The sequence below is a fragment of the Humulus lupulus genome, chromosome 9, assembly GCF_963169125.1.
Source record: "Humulus lupulus chromosome 9, drHumLupu1.1, whole genome shotgun sequence".
Lineage (NCBI taxonomy): Eukaryota > Viridiplantae > Streptophyta > Magnoliopsida > Rosales > Cannabaceae > Humulus > Humulus lupulus.
Window position 1 is genome coordinate 82,584,085 of NC_084801.1, and position 21,731 is coordinate 82,605,815.

Genomic DNA, 21,731 nt, shown 5'->3' on the forward strand with positions numbered 1-21,731 from the left:
TTATACCTCAACATATCAGTCTAAGAGACCGTAAAATCCTTAGCCACTCCAGCTAGGACATCCTTTCGATGCTTCAACAATTATGGATCACCCATCTGAGCCTCTTTTATTCACTTAAGAAGTGTAAACTGCAGAGTAATGTTGGTCAACTGGCCCACAAAAAATTTTATCCCTGCTCTAGTCATATTCCTTGCAACCTTCCCAGATATCTGCTTCGAGGTTAACCACTTTCTCGGACCTCTCCAACTCAAAGCATTTTCTATCACGTTGGCTTTCCGTAGTTGATAAAGGGTTTCACAGTCACAGTGCTTCATCAGTTCTCGCCAGTGTCTCTATCTCATATTCGAATCCTTTTGGGTAATGGAATACTTTAAACTCTTATACTAGTTTATAGCTCACACTTCTCCTGTAACGACCCAAATTCAGTAATTAGGCTTAAAGGGCTTGGGGAAGTGTGCCTGGAGGGCATGATGGGATTTTGTGTGTGACTTTATTAAGTTTAATGCATCATTATGATTTATTGCACGTTATATGACTATTGGATTATTTGAGATGCATGACTATGTGAATCAGTATGCATGTAGAACTGATTGTCTTAAAATGAGCATGATTGTAACTTGGCCATGTTAGGGCATAACTGTGATAATTATACTATGTGAATTGTGCCATGTGAGTGTGATGTTTTACCAGGATGCACGCATCGGGACGGTCCTAGAGAGCCAGTTAGTCTAAAAGTCACAACGGGTTGTTGTACCCTGCTCGGGAGGAGCCCAGGGGTACTTCGGGAATCTTATAAGTTGAGTTTAGAAAGAGTGATTAGTATTGGTAATTTGGTAACCATTTGTAACTGCTGTGAGTAACAAGTTTTAAGATAGGAAGTGGTAGAATTGAAATGAAAGTGTTAAGACTTAAGTACCCTTGAAGGTTTAGCTTAGAAGGATTAGTAAGGAGGGGTAATTTGGTCTTTTGGCAAGGCAAATAGACATTATGCAGCTGGGATTTAGGGGGTACGGTTTGGGCATTTGGGTCACTTGTGGCTTTGATAAATTAGAAGAGAAGGAAAAGAAGAGGAGAGAAAGGCTAGGGCAAAGAAGAAGAAAGAAGAAGAGGTGTAGAAAGGGGCTGAAGTGGGAAGCTTAGAAGGAGATCAAGGGAACTTTTAGGGTGGATTCTACTCTTGAGGTAAGGATCTTATGCTTATTTAAGTTTGTTTTCTGTGTTGGTTGAGGAATTTAATGCTTGAGTTAAGATTTTCATGGGTTTTGATTTGGGTTGTTGAATTTGAAATCAAAGGAGTGGATCTTGTGTGTATTGATGTTTTGGATTTGATTCTAGTGTTTATGGGGTGTTAGATTGTTCATATGAGGTTTGGATTTGAGTTTTGGGGTTTAGGTTTTGGTTTGGGATGATTTGGGGAGGTTAAAGCTCAGGGAAAATTGCAGGAAAAACCCAGAATTCTGGGTCTGCGAAGGCGTGCCGCGGCAGGGTTTTAGTGTGCCGCGGCAAGGGAGCTTCTGTCTGATGGGTGCCGCGGCACAAGGATGTGGTGCCGCGGCACAAGGCAATTTTCAGGGTAGCTCTTTTTGGCAATTTTAGGTCTTAGCTCCGGGGGTTCGTGGGATGCCTCCGGGGTGTTGTTTTAAGGTTTTAGAGGTCCCGAGAGTGCAGGATTGGTCCCGGGAAGTGGTTTTGGGTTTGGTTAGTATTAAAAGTGTTTTATGTGTGTTGTGACTAGGATTTCGGAGAGGCTCGTGCTAAAGGACCGTGCTCGTGACCGTGGTACTTTGGAAAGCACGGGATACAGGTAAGAAAACCGTAACACTCGAGTTTAGGGCATGGCCCCACTGTGTGATTGTAGGGCGTGGCCCCGGATTGTATTACGTGCAAATGCTTAACTTTAAATGAACAGTGATGTGTGTGAATGTTTATTTTGAATGTACTATATGTGTGATTATGATGAAACGAGCGGCAGAGGCCGGGTACGGCGTAGGCCGGGGCGGCCGTGGGCCGAAAGTAACACACAGCACATGGGATGCTTATATTCAGGGTGGGACCCAAGGGATACATGAGTTATCCTCGCGGTGAGAACCGAAACTCCAGGCTTTGGTAAGGCCTTGGGAGAGGCATGGCCGTACTTGTTTATTATGATGGTTTTCCTTTGTGTCAGTGAATTATTGCCAGCTATTTGTTTTGCATATGTTATGTGTTATTTGGGTTTTCTTGCTGGGCTTCGGCTCACGGGTGCTCCGTGTGGCAGGTAAAAGCAAGGAGTCAGTCAACCGGCCATGAGTATGGAGAGCGTGGGGGCGGCGCGTACATGTTCGGCCTGCCCGACTGCTTTGGTTGGGGGCATTTTCTATATGGCTGTATTTAACCATTCTTTATATAGCTGATCAAGTTTAAATCTATTTTGAGTTGTAAATATTTTGTAAACCTTATTTTGGGATCCCAGATGTTTTATAATTTACGTTTTTAATGAAACTAAACATTTTCAAAGAGTACAGCCTTAAACTCTGGTTTATTCACACTTTTGGTTTTAGAAACCACTTGAGTCAATTAAATGCACAATTTCTGTGTTAAACTCACTTAGTAACGGCTCTAAGGTAGTAGGGCGTTACATCTCCCCATATAGGCAGTATCACCACACCTTAAGTGCAAACACCAATACTACTAACCCAAGGTCACATGTAGGACATCTCTGTTCATATTCTTTGACCAGTCTCTGAGGATAAGTTATGACTTTTCCAGCTTGCATAAGGACACATCTTAGTCCCAATCGCAACACATCATAAAACACCACGAGTTTCCCTTTCTCAAACGACAAACTAAGTACTAGTGCATCAATCAATCTGTATTTGAACCCTTAGAAACTTTGCTTATATTTATCAGTCCACACAAAATTTAAGTTTTACTCGTTGACTGAGACAAGGGTATTGCAATCTTTGAGAATACCTCAATGAAATGCTGGCAGTACCCAACCAATCCAAAGTACCTCCTAATTTGTGAAGCACTCCCTCACCTTGGCCAATCTCTTACCACCCCTATCATGGTCAGATCTACCATAATATTATTTTTACTAACAATACGACCAAGAAACGTCACCTAAGGTAACTAGAACTCACACTTCTTGAACTTAGAATCCAACTTGTGTTTCCTCAGTCTCTGTAATACCAAACAGAGATGCTGCTTGTTTTCTGTCTACGATTAGGAGTAGGCCAATATGTCACCGGTAAAAAAAATCACGAACTGTCCAAATAATCCTCGAACTCTCTATTTGTCAAACCATGAAGGACGTAGGAGCATTGGTTAGTTCAAAAGACCTCACTGAAAATCCACAATGTCCATACCTCAAGTAGAATACAATCCTTGGAATATCTTCTTCCTTGATCCCCATCTAGTGATAACCAGATCAAAGATCAATCTTTAGGCACACTGTCTTGCCTTGCCATTGATCAAACCAGTCGTTAATCCTTGGCATTGGATACTTATTCTTGATATTCAACTTATTTAATTCACGATAGCTGATGCACATTCACAATGATCAATCTTTCTTCATTAAAATTAATATCGGAGCATCCCAAAATGAAAAACTCGGTCAGAAAAACCCTAAACCCAGTAGCTCTTGTCACTGAACCTCCAAATTTTTTAACTTTATTTGTACCATTAAGTAAGGTTCCTGGGATATCGGTTATGTTCTAGGCACCAATTCTATAACAACCTTGATATCTCGGTGACCTAATAACTGAGATAAATCCTTTGGAAACACATTACGAATTTGGTCTCCTCTCGTCCAATAGTTCATGTGATAGATCTCTAGCCTTCAGCACTAGAATCGTGGGGATATAGGGTCTATCTATAACACCCAAAATTACAAAGTGATCCTGTCCTTCAGCCACAAAATGGCCATCTCTTTCCTTCTCACAATCTATGCTTGCCCCATACTTTACTAACCAACCCATAGCTCATACTATGGCGAAGTCCTTCTTTTATAACCAAACCAAATATGCAAATAATTCTCTACTATCTACTTTCACTGGTAAGGATTTAATCCATCTCCTGGACATTACTAACTTTTAAGAAAGTAACAAGGTTCCAGACCTCACAACATGTATATCTCATGGTCTTCTAAGTTTGTCTATCACCTCACTGAATACAAAAAACGAGTGGCACCAGCTTGTTGCCTACATAATGTGCACTCAAAATAAGATTTCCAATCCTCAGTTCCACCCTGACAGTTGCTCTGTGTATCCCGAAATATTTTATCTAACTTGGCGGTACCAAAAATATCAACATTCCTTCTTTTTGATAAATGGAGCCACCACATTTACTAGACCTAGTAAATAGAGGAACAATTCTCCTACTGTCGCATCTTGTGACACTATCTCCCCATAACCTGTCCTCTGTCCTCTTAGCAATAAAGGACTTATCTGTTACCTGATCATAAGCGGTAACTCCCTGCATAAATGTGATTCTCTCATCGTGAGCTATCATAACATTTAGCCCCTGAATAAAAATTTCTTTCCTTAAAACATCTATTGGTAGTAAGTCGACAGTAAACTTAGCCGACCTATCAAACTTCAAGGCATATTCAGTCATGGTTATAACGCCCTAAACCACACTTGTGAGAGCTATCCACCTGCATAATTCAAACTGTGTCCTTATAATACTTTTAATTAAATAATTCCCAAACTCCTCGTTCATTGCAGCAACACTACGTGTCTGGAATACAACCTCCCATCCTATATGTGCAACGTCTCGTAGCATATACTTGGCATAAGCGATTCTATCATCACCGCCATCCTCATAGAATTCATGGTTGAACTATTCATGCATATATGTTGTTCGGTTAAACATTAAGTGGATTTCAGGCTCCTAAAAAATAGAAAGGTGTTAGTTCCAGAACCTCTTACCCAATGGTTCCAATCGATTCCCTACTTTAGGTCGCACTACCAAAGGCACTAGTGTAGGAATCATAAGCTAAGAAAAGTTTTCTAGCAAAGTCTGTTGCCTCAACTATCTTATCTCTTCCTCCTATTCTATAATCTAACTTGCACATCATGAAGCATCTACTCCCTCCCTATGACGAGAAGACTGAGGTTAAATAATGACATTATATTCCTCTACACTCTTTCAACAGAATCTAGTCGATTGCCTCGGGAGCACTATTTCCAAATACTTCTACCATCGACTACTTTGACTTATCAGGCAATGATAACCACTTCAAAACATCCCATGGTCAAGCTCGATCAATTAAAGAATTCACATTCAACAAAAGTGCTAAAATCATTTTATCATACTCACATGAAACAATAGTGGTAATAGGTATATCTTTTCACATTCATATAGCAATCAATTGCCAGCCCTGTAAGCATATTACATGCTTCCTATTCTAGCATGCAGGTAAAACATATAGCTAAATTAAAAATCTAAACACATATTCAATGCCTTAATTACCAAACCATGAACTGAACTTGTCTTTAGCACTAAGCATACATATTTGGCCAATCTTCAGAAACCTTAAATCCTTGGTGGGCTCTGAGACCAAGTTGTAACTGTAACGTCGTCCTAATCTAGGACTGTTACATTGTGTTCTTTAAATAGTGCCAGACTTGCAAATCAAGTCCCTTGGTTATAAACGTGTAACTAAGGTTAGTGACAGGGTTAGGGTTAAAAATATTTGTCAAAAGGAAACATTTACTTTTCATTTAAAAATTTAGTACATACATAGGATCGCAAAATAATATAAACAGATGTTTGAAAGGTTATATACAAGTCAAAAGTTAGAACCAATTGACCTAAGTGGCAAAATAACGGATACAACCCTAGTTCCTCCAAGTTAACCCCAGCAGGGGTGGTTGAGCAGCTGCATATGTACATGCCGCCACCGAAGCTCTCAAAAGTCACATTCAACCCTTACCTGCACCACACAGCACTCACAAGCCAAGGGTCAGCAAGAAAACTTGAACATGTGCATGAATAGTATATACAGATTCTAGATGCTTATCATGCATGCCCAGCAGTAATAACCTATGCATGCATGAATACAATTTTAAATAAATTATAATAGCATCATTCTGGGGCCTGCTGTCCTGAATAGATGACCATAGAGTAAATCCAAGTCCTATGCCCTAGCTATGTGACCATAGAGTCAATTGGGGCCCTTTGCCCTAGCTCTGAGTAACAAGCCATAGAGCTAGCCAAGCGCTTTGTTTTCCTAGCGACCATAGGGTAAACCAATGTAATAGTACATCCTTGATTAGACCTAAACCTCTCGACCAGTGCATAACACGCTATTGCTACCCTTGACTAATAAGTCAAGGCCTTAACCAGATATTCAAATAACCAGACAAACAAATACAAATTCAAATAAGCATACTTTAGAAACACAAGTATGCATACATATTAATCATATATATTTCAGCCAACTAAATACAAACACAGTAATAATCATGTTCCTTCACGGGGCCGAGCCTTAATTACATAGACAATGCAAATAATCATTATACAATTATCCATGCATAGATCATTCAAGCATGCTTAATCAACGAGCAGAAACAAAACCTTAATCAAATTCATTCTCAGGAACCCGAGCCCTATTCATATTTACATTTAACAGCTAGGCCAAGCCCTAATCACATAAATCACGTATTGGGTGCAATTTTCTTACCTTAGAACCAAGTACAACGTATAATAAGAATGACCCAAGAGCATGATCCCAGTTCCGAGCCCCTAGCAATAGCCTAATCACAACCATAATATAACGAGCGAATAAAGGCTTCTAGACCAAGTCCTAGTCTCCGAGACGTCAAATACTACTAAACTGGGTAGTAGGATCGATCCCGAGCCCTTAGGTTTGAGTTCCTGCACTCAAACCCTTCTGTGGGCTCAATAGCCCTTCAAACATCGCGGCTCAAATGGAGGTTCAACACCTCATTCTCTCTGCATTCATGAGAACCGCGACGCCCCAAGAATAGATCCGCGATTCCACATGAAAACCAATAAATTTTCCTCCTTTCATCAAGCCATATCTCACAAAATTCCTATCCAAACATTGCTAAATCCCAAAAATAAAGTTCCCAATCAACTCAACACTTCAATACCAACAAAACCCATGCTTAAACTTGGCAAAAACCTCATCAAATCTCCAAATTCATATTTACTTTTCCAAACTCTAAAACTTAACCAAATCCAGAGAAAACACATAGAACTAAGGCTAGAAATCGTTATCTCTACTACTAATAACGATGCTATATTTTTTCCCAAGCAATCTTGAGCCTAATGTAGTTTTTATTTCCCATTAAATCGTAAGAAATTCAAAGATTGAATGGGAGAGAGCATACACGTGAGAGAGAAAGTTTTGAGAGAGTTTTTTCAGTGGACGTGTTTGTGTTTCTGTATTTTTTAGGTTACTTAGAGTTCAAATAACTCTAAGTAATTCTCGGTGCTCGGGGTACCAAAACTTCCCCGAGGGTAAAATGGTCAAAATCCCCAAAATTCCCTCCTAATCTCACTAACTCCAAATATATCCTCGAACATTTATTCCCATTACCGATATCCTGGTAATACACTAAATACCGAAAATACCCCTTGACTTATCCCGAGTCGGGTATTAAGTCCCAATGTGACTTTCTCGCTAACTTACTCCCAAGGATCGCATCATGTCAAATATATCCACATAATAATGTGGTCTCATGCATATACCACATATATGCACATATATTCTAAATATACCCGTAACATGCTAAATTTAAAAACATTTCCCTTCTAATAAGAAATGGCCCACATGCATATTTAATTCACCTAAACATGCATAAGAGTCGGCCTAAGTGACAAAATGGACCTCTACTATAATTCCCTCAAAATATCTCGACCGTGGCGGCCGAGTACGTCAAACATGTACCCACCACTCCAAAGCCCTCCAACTCATGGTTGTTCAACCTTGCCCTTGCCTTTACCTACACCATAGAGCACCCCGAAGCCAAGGCCAACAAGAAAAGTTCGACAAGACATACATAATAACCATATCATGAAAAGATAACTATTCATACAAATAACAATTCATATATCTCATAAATCATAGCCACATATATTCAATAATCACGTTAGAAATAAATATTTGCTATACCAAGTAAATTCGCATCACCAAAACCGTATGTACGGTCGATGCCTAATAGAGTGCGTCTCTCGACCCTAAGATTATCATAGTAATCCCATAATTTGCATCACCAACACAATATGTATGGTTGATGCCTAGTAAAGTGCGTCTCCTGGCACTAGGCTTACGGTAATCACTACATACTCATAATCAATCAATTACTAAAAAGCACAACAACCAAACTATGCAATAATTGTAACTCCCTAGATAACCAAAACCATTACACTGTGTGTTTAAAATAGTACTTAACTTGCTAAGTAAGTCGTTTGAACTTAAATGTGTAATTAAAGACTAAGATAAGGTCAAGTAATAAAAGATTTGGTCAAAAAAATGATTATTTTTCATTAAAATATTAAGTTTGTACACGGGATCCCAAAAATCAATTTACAGACTTGTAAAAGATAATCATACACAATTTAGCCATCCTAAGTGGCAAAACAGGGTTTAACCCTAGTTCCTCCCAAGCTAACCCGACCGTGGCGATCAAGCGGGCAACATATGTACACACCGCCCCTGAAGCTCTCCAACTCATGGCTGGTCCAGCTATCAACTCCCTTACCTGCACGACGTAGAACCCGTGAGCCAAGACCCAACAAGAAAACTTCAAACATCAAACATATAAAGCGCAAGAGCAATTAATAAAATTCAAACCAATAAATTTTATTAATAAGCATAATACAAGTATCAAGCTAGGCAACGAATAACATATACTTTTACACATAACTCAAACTATAATAAGAATATTTAGGTGTCGGCGCCCTTAGAACAAGCCATCTTGTTATTTAGCTGACTCCAATTCGCTTAGGCCGAGTCCTCTGATTATTTAGCTAACCTCGGCTGGCTTAGGCCGAGCTGCATCCAATATGCTTATCATTAGCCTTGGCACCCTTAGGCCGTACATTCATATCCCACATAAAAGATATATAACTCACAGAACGCATATATTTAGTTACAGGGAATCTCACTCCCAATGACATCCACATGGGTGTAGTTTTCTTACCTCATGTCCGGAGCAGTAAGCGCATGACATCCCAGAGTACAATCCCTGATCCTTTGGACCTTGCGATCAAACCTAGTCACACTGTGATAATGGATAACCAATAAGATCCTAAACCACTTGAAAGCTTTGGATTCAATACTAGTCTCTGGGACCTCAATTTCTACTAAGCTATGTAGTAGAAATCGTCCCCAAAGCTTAAGTTTATGTAATGCCTTACTACCTTAGAGTTGTTACTAAGTGAGTTTAAAATGTGCAATTAACTCGCTAACTGAGGTTTTGGGTTAAAAGTGTAGCTAAACAGTAATAAAAGTCATATAACTTGAAAATGTTGTCATTCATTGAAAATTATAAAGCATTAAACATTTGGAATCCCAAACTACTGTTTGGAAATATGTACAACTCAAAAATATGATTAAAGTCGACTAAACAACAAAATTCAGACTAATACAAAATATCTCCCAAAAATACCCTTGGCCATGGCAGCCAAGAAGGCCAAACAAGTACACGTCGCTTCATGCTCTCCGTACCTGCCCTTGCCTTTACCTGCACCAGCCGAAGCCTATCAAGAAAACTCCACACAAGCAATCAACATATGCATATCTATCACTCAGCATATACTAATAAAATCACCAACAAGCTAAACACATAACGGCCATGCCGTCCTTGGCACTTTACCAGGCCCTGGGTTCGCGGTCTACACCGTGAGGATATCCCAAGTATCCATTAGGGATCTCACCCTAGCAACTAGAACTCCGCATGCTTAACGCTGCTTCCAGCCCCTTGTTGTACTCAGCCTTGCCATTCTCAGCCTTTCCCGTTTCCGTTCGTCACTGTTCTCGGCCCTCACCATTCCCGGCCCTTGCCGTTCAATCACAAATATGCACACATAGCATAATTTAACAAATACATAAACATTCATAAACATAATCAATGGGGCTAGGCCCTGCATCACATTCACATAGGGTCGTGCCCTGCAATACAAACTATAGGGCCACACCCTGCTCTATGGGTACAACTGTTTTCTTACTTGTGTCATGAGCTATCCAAGCACCGATATTCCGAGCACAGTCCCCTAGTCCGAGCCATGCTAAAAACCTAGTCACAACGCATCTACAATATCCATCCACAAGTTCTATAACATTAACTAACTTTGGGTTATAATTCTAGTCTCTGGGACCTTGAATTCTATCAATCTGGGTGATAAAATCCATCTCGAGCCTTAACTTTTGGATTCCTGAGCCTAAAACCTCCTTGGGGTCCAACAACCCACTAAGAATTGCGGACCCAAGGTCCCATGCAGCGGCCCACCTCAACCAGAAGCCAGCCTCCCCATTTCAACCAGTGCGTGCCGCGGCGCAGCCTATAGTGTGCCGTGGCCCACCCCTCTTCCTGGCCTCTCAATTGTTCTAGAGGGTTGCAGCTCACCAAGAACAATGCCGCGGACCGACCCTTCGAACCCAGAAAAAAACTCCATTTTCACCAACAGGATCAAGACAATTTACCCCAAAATCACTCTAACAATCCAATTTAATCACCACAGAAGTTCTACCATATTCTCAGCAACAAAATCTAACAAGATACTAGCTTAAAACTTCATCAAATCCCAAACTAAATCTTAAACCTAAAAGACTTAATAAAACTAAAACCCACCCAATAACTTGGAGAATTTAATGGTTAGAATCACAGTTTAAAGCTTACCTTAGCCTCTACGTAAATCCATAAGTTCAAACTGAGCTAATCCCCAAGTTTAGAGCCCAAATCCTTGCTAAATTTTTAGTGTTTCTCTTGGTAAGATTTAGAGAAAATAAGAGAGAGAGAAGAGGGTGTTTGGGTCGGTTTCCTAGTTTCTGAACATTTCCTGAGTGTTGTCTTACTTAACTTAAGTCTCTTAAGGTACCTCCAAGGCTCAGGGTACAAAAAATGTCCCCGAGGTCAAAATGGTAAATTTCCCCGATATTCCCTCCTACGTTCTAACTTCATATATATCTCCAAATATTTATTTTCATAACCCCGACTGTCTCGGTTCCTGCAACACCAATATATCACGAATATTTAGAATTATCATAAATATTGCATTTATGCCCTCAACGACTAAAATTACAAACATGCCCCTAACAACCAAGCGAGGACCACAAGCATTTTTAATTAACCTAAACATGCATTTCTAATCACATACTCATGAAATTCACAGATTAACATAATAAACAACTTATTGCCCTCCACGCATGGTAATCAAGGTCGTAAGCCTTATTAGCAAATTTGGGATACTACAACTATCCCATCCTTATAGAAATTTCATCCTCGAAATTACCTGAACAACTCGGGATACCATTCCAGCATATCCGATTCAAGTTCCCATGTCGCCTCCTCAATCTTGTTGTTCCTCCCTAGCACTTTCACCAAGGCGATGGTCTTACTCAGCAAAAATTTATCCTTTCGGTCGAGAATTTGAACTAGCTCCTCCTCATATGAAAAATCCTAGTCCAGCTCCAAGTTCTCATAACTCAGAATATGTGTCGAAGATAGAGCTGGAGGCATCGTCAATCTGTAAGCTACCTTTCCAACCGGTTCCAGAATCTCCAAGGGGCCAACAAACCTAGGGCACAACTTGCCCTGAACACCAAATCATTTCACTCCTGTAAAAGGTGACACCCTAAGGAACACATGGTCACCGACTTGAAACTTTATGCTCCTGTATTTTTAGTCCAAATAACTCTTCTAGTGACTCTGGGAAGCGAGCATTCGAGCTCTAATCTTTTCAATTGACTCATTGGTCCTCTAAACAAATTGAGGACCTAAGTACCTCCTCTCACCTGTCTCATCCCAATGGATAGGTGATCCACACTTCCTCTTATAAAGCATCTCATACAGAGCCACTCCGATAGTCGCTTGATAACTATTATTGTACGAAAACTCAATCAAAGGGAGATACTTACTCCAAGATCCCCCAAAATCTAGCACATAGGCTCATAGCATATCTTCTAGTATTTGAATTGTCCTCTCAGACTGTCCATCCGTCTGAGGATGATAAGCAGTACTAAACCACAAGTGCGCGCCCATAGCCTTCTGCAGTCTCTCCCGAAACTTGGAGGAGAAGGTGGGGACCCTATTGGATACTATCGACCCCAGAGCCCCATGAAGTCGAACTATTTCCTTCACATACAACTCGGCATACTGCTCCACAGTATAAGTCATCCTGACATGTAAAAAGTGGGCGGACTTGATATACCTATCCACAATTACCCACACTTCATCTTGTTATCCCGTAGTCTTCGACAAACCAACCACGAAGTCCATGGTGATATCCTCCCACTTCCACTCTGGAATCCCTAGAGGCTGCAATAAACTACCAGCCTCTGATGTTCAGCCTTTACCTGCTGACAAGTTAAGCACTTGGCCACATAATCCACCACGTCCCTCTTCATTCTTGACCACCAATACAAGGCTCTCAAATCTTGGTACATATTCATTGTACCAAGATGTAAATAATAGGGAGTGGTATGAGATTCATCAAAGATCTCTCTCTGGATACCAGAATCCATAGGAACACATTTCCAACCCTTGTACTTCAGTAATCCCATCTCTAAGATAGAGAAATCCTTAACAACTCCAACCAAGGCACTCTCCTTGTGCCCTCTCAATTGGGGATCCTTCCCCTACGTCTCCTCGATCCTATCAAGGAGTGTAGACTAAAGAGGGATGTTGGCTAACTAACCAACCACCAACTCTATGCCCACTCTAGTCATCTCCTCAGCTAACTTAACAGATATCTGCCTCGATTTGAATAACTGTCCTGGGCCCTTCTGACTCAATGAATCAGCAACTACATTACCCTTGTAACGACCCAAAATCGCTAATAAGGCTTAAGGGCCTTGATTAATGTGCCTGGAGGGCATAATGGGATTTTATGTGTGACTTTAATGAGTTTAATGCATGATTATGATTTAATGCATGTTATATGACTATTTGACTATTTGAGATGCATGAGTATGTGTATTAGTATGCATGTAGACCTGATTATCTTAGAAAGAGCATAATTGTAATTTGGCCATTTTGGGCATGACTGTGTTGATATCTTGTATCTGTGACTCGAGACGATCCTAGAATGAGCGGGTTAGTGGAAAAGTCAAAGCAGGAATTTATACCCGGCATAGGTTAAGCCTGGGGAGTTTAAATGGGAATTTGGAATATATATTGAGGTTAATCTTGATGATGAGGGATATATATTTGGTGATTAATCAGGTATTGGGTAGTAAGCGAGAAATTATTAGAGACACTCGAGGAATTAGTGGGAATTGGGTAAAATGACTAAAATGGCCCTACATGGACAAAAAGGTTTAGAATTAATAGGAAGGGCATTTTGGTCTGTAGTTTTTTAGAGACAAGTTAAATGAAGCTTTATATTAAGTGGGATTGGTGGAGTGGAGTTATAAGGCTGAAAAGGAAAGAAAGAAGGAAGAAAATGGAAAAGAGAGAAAAATAGAGGGGTTTTGTTTCAAAGGAACGGTTTGTGGTTCTCCCACCATTTCCCTTCATTTTTCTTGGAGCTAAGCTCAGTGGTGAGCTAGGGTAAGCTGAGCATCAAGGATCCTAAGCTAGACTTGAAGATTGGCAAGGGATTAGCAAGAACACATCAAACATTGAGGTAAGTTTTTTAGAAGTTTCAGGTTTAGGGCTTGACTGGTTTGACCTGTGTATTTGAGCTAAATAGATGGGGATTTTTGGGGAAATCAGGCCAAGGTTGAGAAGGAGCAAGCTAAGGAGGTCTAGGGTTCAACTTAGGGTCGAATTTCCATCCACGGTATGATTTCTAAGTCCTTAACATTGATGTTTGACTGAATTTCTGGGTTTAGGGTTCATTATGGTAGATCTTGAGTTTTGGTTTGCTTGAGCTTGAGTTATGAGTTCTTGGGATGCTTGGGATTAGTGTGAGGTGTTGATAAGTTTGTTTTTGGGTTTGGGAAAGATTTGGACAAGTTTGGGGTTGAATTGGTTGAAAGAAATCGCAAAAAAGAAAATTGGGTGTTGCCTGTCTGCAACTAGCGCTACAGCGCTAGTCTTTGGGCGCTGTAGCGCTAGGCCCTGTTTCTGGGGATGTGTTGTTCTGCTTGTAGCGCTACAGCGCCCTCTTAAGAGCGCTGCGCTGTTCACAGAAAGGGGTTTTTGGGCTTTTTTTGAGGGATTTTGACCTAGGGTTCGGGGCTCGATTCCACCACCTTGTTTTGTGGATCTAGGACTTCCCGGGGGTCGGGATTGGTCCCGAGGCTAGGTTTTGGACTTGAGGTTTGGTGATGACTTTGACTTATGGATTTTGTTTAGGTGAGCGCTAGGGCTAGAGTAGGATCGTGCTTGAGGAGTCAGGTGATCAAAGCTATCGAATTGAAAGGTAAGAAAACCATAACACCCGAGAATAGGGCATGGGCCCACAATGTTATTGCAGGGCATGGCCCTAGATTGTATTATGTGCAAATGTATAACCTTAAATGAATTATTATATGTTTGAATGATTATTTCGAAATGTACTATATGTGTGATTATAATGAAATGAACGGCTAAGCCCGAGAGCGGTGAAGGCTGAGAACGGCCTTGGGGCCGGAAGTAACTCTTAGCACATGGAGTTCTTATAGCCAGGGTGGGACCCAATGGATACACGAGTTATCCGTACGGTAAGGACCGAGACCCCAGGCTTCAGTAAGGCCTCTGGGGCGGCATGGCCGTACTTGTTCAGTCTGATGGTTTTCCTATTTATCAGTGGATTATATGTCAGCTATATTCTATGCATATGTTATATACTGTATGAGTTTTCTTGCTGGGCTTCGGCTCATGGGTGCTCTATGTGACAGGTAAAAGCAAAGAGTCAGTCAGCCGGCCATGAGTATGGAGAGCGTGGGGGCGGCGCGTACATGTTCGGCCTGCCCGACTGCTTTGGTTGGGGGCATTTTTTATATGGCTGTATTAACCTATTCTTTTGATAGCTAATCAATTGTAAATCTATTTTTGAGTTGTAAATATTTTGTAAACCTTATTTTGGGATCTCGGATGTTTGATACTTAATGTTTTCAATGAAACTAAGTATTTTCAAAGATTACAGCCTTAACTTCTGATCAAGTCACACTTTTGGTTTTAGAAACCTGTTATAGTCAGTTAGTTGCACAATTTCTATTTTAAACTCACTTAGTAACGGCTCTAAGGTAGTAGGGCATTACAACCCTTCCTAGGATGGTATAGGATATCACAATCATAATCCATTACCAATTCCAGCCACCATCTCTACTGCATATTCAGATCCTTCTGAGTAAAGAAGTACTTCAAACTCTTATGATCGGTGTATATCTCGCACTTCTAACCATATAGATAATGTCTCCAAACCTTAAGTGCAAATACCACCGCTGCCAACTCCAAATCATGCGTGGGATATCTCTTCTCATACTCCTTTAACTGTCTTGATGCATAGGCTATCACTTTTCCTGCTTGCATCAACACACACCCTAAACCATGTCTTGAAGCGTCACAATAAACCACAAACTTCTGATTGTCAGTCGGCAGACTCAATACTGGAGCAGTGATCAGTCGCCGTTTCAATTCCTTGAAAATGTTCTCACACCTGTTTGTCAACACATACTTAGTCCTCTTCCTCATCAATTCAGTCAACGTTGTGGTTATCCTCAAGAACCCCTCAACGAATTGCCGATAATACCCTGCCAATCCTAGAAAACTCCTAACTTCAGGAACACTCCTCGTTCTAGGACAATCTCACCACTGCCTCAATCTTACATGGGTCAATCGGAATCCCCTCCTTACTGACAATATGGCCTAGAAACATGACTTGCGGTAGCCAAAACTTGCACTTGCTGAACTTAGCATAAAACCTATGCTCTCTCAACCGCTACAATACAAACGTAGATGTTTCTCATGCTCTGTCTCTGACAGGGAGTATACCAGTATGTCGTCAATAAACACAATCATGAACTTGTCCAAATTTTCCTTGAAAACCCTATTCATCAAGTCCATAAAAGCTGTTGGGGCTTTAGTTAATCCAAAAGACATAACCATCAATTCATAATGTCCATATCTTGTGCGGAAAGCGGTCTTTGGAATCTCTTCCTCTTTAATCCTTAGTTGATGGTAACCTGATCCGAGATCAATTTTAGAAAACAATGTCTTTCACTGTAGCTGGTCAAATAAATCATCGATTCTAGGTAATGGGTACTTACTCTTGATAGTCAACTTATTTAGCTCCCTGTAATCAATACACATCCTAAGAGATCCATCCTTCTTCTTAACGAACAACACTGAAGCACCCCATGGCGAGAAACTCGGTCTAATGAATCCCAAATCTAGTAACTCCTGCAACTGAATCTTCAATTCCTTCAACTCTTCCTAAACCATTCTGTAAGGTGTCCTGGATACTGGCTCCTTCCGTGGCGCCAACACTATAACAAACTCAATCTCCCGTTGTGGCGGCAACCCTGGAAAATCTCCTAGAAATAAATCTGGAAGCTCACATACCAAGCTGGTCTCACCCGGCCCAACCGACACCACCCTAGAGGTGTCAACAATGTTCGCTAGGAATCCTATGCAACCTTCCTCCATCAGGTCTCTAGCCTTCAGTGAAAAAATCATAGGTACCCGCAGTCCACTAACTGTTTGCACAAATAGAAAGGGTACCTTCCCTTCTGGTTCAAAAGTCACCATTGTGACGACCCAAACATGCTAATAAGGCTTAAGGCCTTGATTAGTGTGCTTGGAGGGCAATAAGTGAATTATTGTTATAACATGTGAATTTATGTGAATATGTGATAGGGATGCATGTTTAGTTGAACTAAACATGCATGTGGGCCCTGTTTGGTTATTGGGATATGTTTGTAATTTTAGCCCGTTGAGGGCATAAATGTGACAAATGTGATATGTTTATGGTATATCTGTGAAGCACGATCCGAGACAGTTCTAGGGAGCCGTTAGTCAGAAAGTCACAATGGGGTTGAGAATCTGACTTGGGGCGAGTCGAGGGGTATTTCGGGTATGAGATATTTTATGGGGTATTCGGGTTTTTAAACTAAATATTTGGAGATATATTTGAGGTTAGAATGCCTAGGAGGGAATATTGGGGAAATTTACCATTTTTCCCTCAGGGACGTTTTTGGTACCCCAAGCCTTAAGGTAACCTTAGAGACTAAGTTTAATAAAACAAAACATTAGAAGTTTTTAGAACACTAAGAACCGACCCAAACCTTTCCTTCCTCTCTTTTATTTTCTCTCAACCATTCCAAGGGGAAGCTTTGTAAATTAAGCCAGGATTTGAGCTTTAAGCTTGGAGAATTATTCAGCATCACTTGGAGGTGCAATCAAGCAAAGGTAAGCTCTTAAGTTGATGAGTAATATTGAATTTTTGCTGATGTTTCAGGGTTTGCATGTGAGCTAAGTTTAAATTTGCTCTTGAATTCTTGGCTGACTTTTGGGTCTAGTCTTTGTTAGGTTTTGATGCTGAGACTGGGTTAGAACCTCTGTGATAATTAGTTTGGAGTGTTGGCTTGATTTTGGGGATAATTAGACTGGTTTTTGAGGTGAAAATGGTGAGTTTTTTGGGCTCGAGGGGTCAGGCTGTGGCGCTGTTCTTGCTGAGCCGCAGCCCCTTAGAACTTGGGGCACTTGGAAATGAAGTCGTGCCGCAGCGCGTGTGGGCTATTTTGAGGCATGGCTTCGGGTTGAGTTGGGGGTCGCGGCATGAGTCCCTACGGCCGCGACGCTTAATTTATTTTTGGGTTTTTAAGAGGTTTTAGGCTCGGGAATTCACTAGTTAAGGCTCGGGATGGATTTTATCACCCGGATTGATAGAATTGAATGTGCCAGAGATTAGAATTATGGATTGAAGTTATTTAATGGATTAGAGCTTGATGGGTGGATATTTTTAATGCGTTGTCATTAGGGTTTCAGCGAGGCTCGGACTAGGGAACTGTGCTTGGGACATTGGTGCTTAGAAAGCTCGGGACACAGGTAAGAAAACTACTGCTTCTGTAGAGCTTGTGTTGCAAGGCTCGGCCCTATATGACTGTGTTGTGGGGCATGGCCTTTTGACTGAATTTAAATTTTTTTAGATTTCTACTTAGCTTTATCATATGTGTATATATTAATGATGGAACGGTGAAGGCCGAGAATGATGAGTGCGAGTTGCCAGGGCGAGATCCCATGGGATACCTGGGATATCCTTACGGTATAGACCGCGAACCCAGGGCCTGGTAAAGCACCTGGGAGGGAATGGCGTATATGTATAGCCTGATGATGGCATGTTTATATGTTAAGTGTTGTTATGCATATGTTATCTGCTTGTGAAAGTTTTCTTACTGGGCTTCGGCTCACAGGTGCTCTATGGTGCAGGTAAAGGCAAGGGGAAAGTCAACCAACCTTGAGTATGGTGAGCATGATGAGTGGCGCGTACATGTCTGGTCTGCCTAGCTACCATGGCTAGGGGTGTTTTGGGGAGATGATTGTACTAAAATTGAATTTTTTCGTTTAGTCGACTTTGGTTATATTTTGAGTTGTAAATATTTCTAAACAATTTTTTGGGATCCCAAATGTTAAACGCTTTATAATTTTTCAATGAAAGATTTATTTTCAAATTTATGACTCTGATTATGATTTAATTACACTTTTGTCCTAAAATCTCTATTACCGAGTTAGTTGCTATTGACGGTGAAATTTCGTCAACGAAATTAGATCGGAAAACTCAAAGGTAAGTTAGATGATATTTATATAAGAACTTAGAATAAACTTTAAGGAAAAGTAAACACAGATCAAAAATGGAGCAAGCTTTGGTATATTTCTCAATAGCCTCTGCATACAATGAATTTTCCAACCCCTCATTCTGAGGGGTCAAGCTCCTTTTATAGTTGGGCTCTAATGGCCCCTTATACATGGTGGTCCCTTGGGACAATATAGTACATAAGTACATTGTCAGGGTAATAGCACAGGTGGTAGTGGTATGGGAAGAGTGGTGGAGCAGAAGATCATGGTGTCAGCCTGGTACATAGTCAGAGGCATGCATATAGTGCCTCCACTCTCTGTACAAATCTGTACCTCCACTACCTGTGTGATACAGGTGTCAGGGTCATGCTTCTGTCCTCCTCATGGTTGTACGTCATGCACCCGTACACGTATGGGTACTATGTACCTGATGGTTATTCTCGCCTCTCCAAGGCATGTATCTGCTCAAGGCTATTCCACGTCCTACTAAGTGTAGGGAAGCTAGTGTGTTGACATGAATGATATACTCAGTCATCTATTCCACTATTGGCTCTATACCTAATAGTTATTGGGTCTCTCCTATTGCTCTTCACCTCATGTGACTCATAGGGAGAGTGGTGCCCCGTTGGCGGCACTTACCTCAGGAAGACAGATAAGGCCTCTTCCACGGGGCCTGCTGCGTGTGTGATGAGGCATGACGCCTACAAATGAGACGAGGGTCTCATCTCGTGAAACCATCACTTTGCAGCCCCCACACTACGAGGCTCCTGATATATGGCCGAAGGGTGTTTAGTGGAGGCTATGTCTCTTGAGGCCTTTGACGTGGCCGGTGAGCGAGGCGAGCCACTCGTGGCCCTTGGGCGAGACTCTTGAGGGCGTGGCCACTAGGCATGCGGTCATGAGCCCCTGGTGCGTGCAGGGCACGTGGCCCCTGGTGCGCGCGGGCGCAAGGCCCCTGGTGCGCGCGGGCGCGAGGCCCCTGGTGCACGCGGGGCGCGAGGCCCATGTGCGTGCAGGGCATGTGGCCCCTGGTGCGCGCGGGCGCAAGGCCCCTGGTGCGCGCAGGCGCGAGGCCCCTGGTACCCGCGGGGCGCGAGGCCCATGCGCGCACAGGCGCGAGGCCCCTGGTGCGCTCGGGCGTGACACCCCTGGTGCGCGCGGGGCGCGAGGCCCATGTGCGCGCGGGGCGCGAGACCCCTGGTGCGCGCGGGCGCGAGGCTTCTGGTGCGCGCGGGCGCGAGGCCACTGGTGCGCGCGGGGCGCGAGGCCCATGTGCGCGCGGGCGCGAGGCCGCTGGTGCGCGCAGGGCGCAAGGCCCATGTGCGCGCGGGGCGCGAGGCCCCTGGTGCGCGCGGGGCGCGAGGCCCCTGGTGCGCGCGGGGCGCGAGGCCCCTGGTGCGCGCGGGGCGCGAGGCGCATGTGCGCGCGGGCGCGAGGCCCCTGGTGCGCGCGGGGCGTGAGGCACATGTCTTGGTGAGACGTGGAATACATCCTAGGTGCGAAATGTTTCCTTGGCGTGAGTTCCTTGGTGTGGGACACCTCGGGGCAAGGCTAGGCGCATGAGGTGTTGGCATGTGCGGGGTGCTGCTGTAGTGGTGTTCGCGAGGCTGGGGCCTTAACTTCGAGGGGCATGGATAAGGGCCATGTGTGCATGACAGAGGCGTCTAACAAGGTGATGCACCTTGGAGGCCTGGAATGACCTCGTGAGGCCTAGAGCCTTGCGAGTGTCTAACACTTTGATGGCCTGTAATAACCTTCTGCCTTCGACGCGTACTTGGTGCCTTTGGTGCCCCTAAGCTGCTTACTTCTTTAAGGGACTAGAAACTTCTTTTGTTTGTTTTTCTTATTTGGTGGATTGTTGGCATCCACAGTTGCACATTTTAAACTCACTTAGTAATGGCTCTAAGGAAGTCGGGCGTACAACCATCCTCGTCTTGCAGTCAATCGTCGCCCCATACTTCGATAACAAATCCATCCCTAGGATCATATCGAAGTCATCCATCACTAGCTCAATCAGATCAATAGACAATTCCCTACCGTCTATCTCTACTTGCAATACTCTAATCCATCTCCTAGAGATTACCAGTTCCCCATTTTGCAACAATGTCTGAAAAACCCTAGCATACAAATCACTAGGTCTACATAGCTGATCTATTACTCTAGCAGACACAAATGAACGGGTAGCTCCCAAATCATTTCATGCAGTATAAGAAGAACCAGCACTAGAAATTTGACCTCTCACAACCGAAGGGCTAGTCTTACCCTCAGTCTGAGTCAAGGTGAATACTCTGGCAGGAGCGAGACCGTTGCCTTGCTTCGGCTCTTCTTTCCTGGCTTGTGGGCAGAACTTATTCAGATGATTGATACTCCCAAAGATAAAGCAGCCCCTGATCTTGCACTCTCTCTGATGTCATCGTCTGCATCGAGGACACACTAGAAATCTCCTCCAGTTGTCACCTCCACCCCGACAACCACTAAAAGCACCACGTCCTCTCCTATGAAAGCTAGGAGGAACAAAAGAATCTGGGGCCTTTCTATTATGTTCAAATCTGATCCTCGACCCCCTTAGTTGTAAGGGATTTTTCCACTACCTGAGCATATGCAGAGGTCTCTGAATCCAAAGTAATCTTAACATCACGGGCGATCATAACATTCAACCCTCGTACAAACCTATCCCTTGCTGCATCAGTTGGCACCAAATCTGGTGCGAACTTCGCCAACCGGTCAAATCTCAAGGCATACTCAGTATCTATCAGTCGGTTCTGAGTCAGGTTGATAAACTCGTCAACCTTCGCAGCTTGGATTGCAACACTGTAATATTTCTCATAAAGGGTA